Consider the following 3,348-nt stretch of genomic DNA (forward strand, 5'->3'; position numbering starts at 1 on the left):
CAGGGATCGGCCCAAGACGCACCGGAGAGCCTGTTACAGCTGCCCCGGGCGCCCGTCACTTTCATTTCGCCTTTGTGTTTAGTGAGCCCATTGACTTGCACACATGTTAGACTCCTTGGTCCGTGTTTCAAGACGGGTCGGGTGGATCACCGACCTTTTGCACACCGCGAGAGCAAAACCGCCGCCGAAGCGGCGGCAAGCTCTTCTCGACGACCGTCTCAGGGCAGCCAGGACACCGGTGGTTCCCCCCGTCGCGCGGGTCTCCCCCCCAGACGAGCTGAGAGAGAGTCGGCGGCGAGGTACCATTCCGACTGGGCCTTCGACGTCCCCGGCAACGGGTCGCGGTGACCTACTACGAGGCGAAATACGCCCGCCGACGCCAGCGTGAGTGGGGGCACGCCCAAACATTTTTGTGTCGCTCAATTACAACACCCCACCCAGCCGACAGCCGACGAGCTGAACCCCCTCAGTTCGACCTTCGAGTTTCCACCCGTTTGGCTCTTAACGGTTTCACGTACTCTTGAACCGCTCTTCAATGTTCTTTTCAACTTTCCCTCACGGTACTTGTTCGCTATCGGTCTCGTGGTCATATTTAGCCTTAGATGGAGTTTACCACCTGCTTTGGGCTGCACTTTCAAGCAACCCGACTCTACAGAGAGGCCCTTTCCGACCGTCCCATCTGTACCCTCACGGGCGCCACCATACGGGCCTCTGGACCCTCTGAAACGCAACACCCCTCGTGCCCGAAGACATCGAGGTTATGCGCTGGGCTTTTCCCGGTTCAGTCGCCCTTACTAAGGGAATCCCTGTTGGTTTCTTTTCCTCCACTAATTAATATGCTTAAATTTGGCGGGTAGCTCTCTCCTACTACGAGGTCGATCGTGGTCTCATCATCCTTAGGGGGAACAAGTTCCCCAACCACGAAGCGGAAGACGCTCTGCCACCGACTTTCTTCACCACCGACATTACCAGGCAGGAAGGTTTGAGGGGCTTGTCGCGGGGGTACCAGCGGCCATGGCGCCGGCACTCCCACCCCTGACTCCGTTCCTTCTCATTGAGTGGTAAATAGCCAATAGGAAAAGTGTTCCAGCAGAACATCTCTCGCAGAGTCATATACACACACAGTTTTAATGCATATACGCTCGTGTTCCGCCCTTACTCGGCCGCACCTTTGCCGCTTAAACTTTGACCTCTTTCCCCGTTCCCGCATGCCACAGCAGTGGCACTTGTTTATCCGGAGAAAGAGAGCGAGAGTCGCAGTATTAATTGGCGTGAGCGGCCTTTCCGGCTGCAGAACTAGTGCTCTATCCCGGCGAGCGCCGTTATGAGGCGCAACACCGTCTTTAACGCGTTTAGAGAGAACTCCCCCTGCCTCCCTCCCAGTCATGAGATAGACGTGGACTCGTGGCGAACTCTCAAAGAGAACGCCCACACCGCGTCTGACCGTGGGAGAGGGTGGAGGAGCGCGTGAGGAAGAGCACGGCGTCACCCAAGCATTCTCATCTCTCTGCCTGCACCACTACATGGTAGACTGCGGGCCCAGGCGCACTCATCAATTTAGGTTCCACTGCAATGCATGCCAAGCACTCTTTTCGAGGTGATAGACGAAATTCCGGCGGGGCTTACTTAAAAGATATCCGACCCGGTTTCGTTTCCTCTTCGTGGGATGGAGTGCCTCTTAGAACATGTGCAGCATCAGCCATGAGCGGCCGACGGCCATTCGTGTCTCTGTGGACAGCAGGCAAAAGAGCGCCGCCTCCAGTTATTTGCGAGGGCGACAACTGTCGCTTTGTTGTGGTTGAATGTGGGTGCGCCAAGTCCATGGACTTGCTAGTGATAGGCTTGCTTGTTTTTAAGGGCACGCCTCGCGCAAGGCGCGGGCGATTAAACCCCAAGGCGGAAGCTCGGTTCGGGTTACCCTCGTGTCGGGGAGACAGTCAGCAGGTACCGAACTCGCAGCAACCGATGGATGTATATTTCCGACCCTCGTAGAGGAGTGGCGGCGACAAGCTCATATGGCTGCCGCCGCCGCAATATGCGTTCAACTTGTCGATGTATCTGGTATTCTTGCGATTCACATACCGTCACGCAGTTTGCTGCGGTCTTCATCGACCCACGAGCCGAGTGATCCCCCGTTAAGAGTTGTGTATTTGCCATTTGGTCTTTTTGCGACTAACCATCACAGGTCGAGTCTCAATGAAAGGGTTTGACAGACATAGCCCAAGTTTGTGGTTTGGGTTTGGCCGGACGGCTTGTTGTTGTTTTTTGACACTTGAATTTCACTCTTTTTGGGTCAAGAGGCTTATTCGCCGGTAGTAAGGAACGGACGGGCAGCCGTCCAAAGCCCCGTCCGTCCTCCTCCTCCGGTCTTCGCGCTCTCGCCCGAGTGTGGTCCACCTACAGCGTGGTGGTACCTATTTTTGGTGCAGGGGCCGGGATTGTCCTCTTTCGCTGCTGGAGTTGCCAGAGCAGAGCCCGAGACCGCCCAAATCAGGAGAGTAGTAGTAGTAGTTTTAAGAGCGCCCCGTTCTCTTTCTCTCTGTTAATGATCCTTCAGCAGGTTCACCTACGGAAACCTTGTTACGACTTTTACTTCCTCTAAATGATCAAGTTTGGACATCTTTCCGTCAGCTCGAGGCGACGACCCCAGAAAACCCTCGCGGGCAACGGGGCCGACAATCCAAGAGCGCCAGTCCGAAGGCCTCACTAAATCATTCAATCGGTAGTAGCGACGGGCGGTGTGTACAAAGGGCAGGGACGTAGTCAGCGCAAGCTGATGACTTGCACTTACTGGGCATTCCTCGTTCATGGGAAACAATTGCAAGCCCCAATCCCTATCAAGAAAGGCTTTGAACGGGTTACCCGCTCCTCTCGGAAAACTCGTTGATCCCTTCAGTGTAGCGGCGTGCAGCCCAGAACATCTAAGGCATCACAGACCTGTTATTGCTCAATCTCGTCGCGTGAATTGCCGCTTATCCTCTAAGAAGAAGTTGCGAACTGGACACCATTTTCTGGAGATCCGTCGACTACTTAGTAGGCCAGAGTCGCGTTCGTTATCGGAATTAACCAGACAAATCGCTCCACCAACTAAGAACGGCCATGCACCACCACCCACCGAATCGAGAAAGAGCTCTCAATCTGTCAATCCTTCCGGTGTCTGGGCCTGGTGAGGTTTCCCGTGTTGAGTCAAATTAAGCCGCAGGCTCCACTCCTGGTGGTGCCCTTCCGTCAATTCCTTTAAGTTTCAGCTTTGCAACCATACTTCCCCGGAACCCAAAGACTTTGGTTTCCCGGAAGCTGCCCGCCGGGTCATGGGAATAACGCCGGCGGATCGCTAGTTGGCATCGT

The 3,348-nt window shown here is 55.1% G+C and overlaps 2 non-coding genes across 2 annotated transcripts in view; both read right to left on the reverse strand.

Moving 5' to 3' along the window:
* LOC121878627 overlaps positions 1-878 on the reverse strand; it is a 4,254-nt gene extending 3,376 nt beyond the window's left edge. The window contains exon 1 of the ribosomal RNA XR_006091194.1: positions 1-878. This exon is cut by the window's left edge and continues 3,376 nt beyond it. This is a non-coding gene — a ribosomal RNA (large subunit ribosomal RNA).
* Positions 879-1,980: 1,102 nt separating this feature from the next.
* LOC121878619 lies at positions 1,981-2,144 on the reverse strand. The gene has a single exon (XR_006091192.1). It is a non-coding gene; the product is annotated as a 5.8S ribosomal RNA (ribosomal RNA).
* Positions 2,145-3,348: the final 1,204 nt, after the last annotated feature.

This window comes from Homarus americanus, unplaced genomic scaffold, assembly GCF_018991925.1.
Source record: "Homarus americanus isolate GMGI-L3 unplaced genomic scaffold, GMGI_Hamer_2.0 scaffold49725, whole genome shotgun sequence".
In the NCBI taxonomy this organism is placed as follows: domain Eukaryota; kingdom Metazoa; phylum Arthropoda; class Malacostraca; order Decapoda; family Nephropidae; genus Homarus; species Homarus americanus.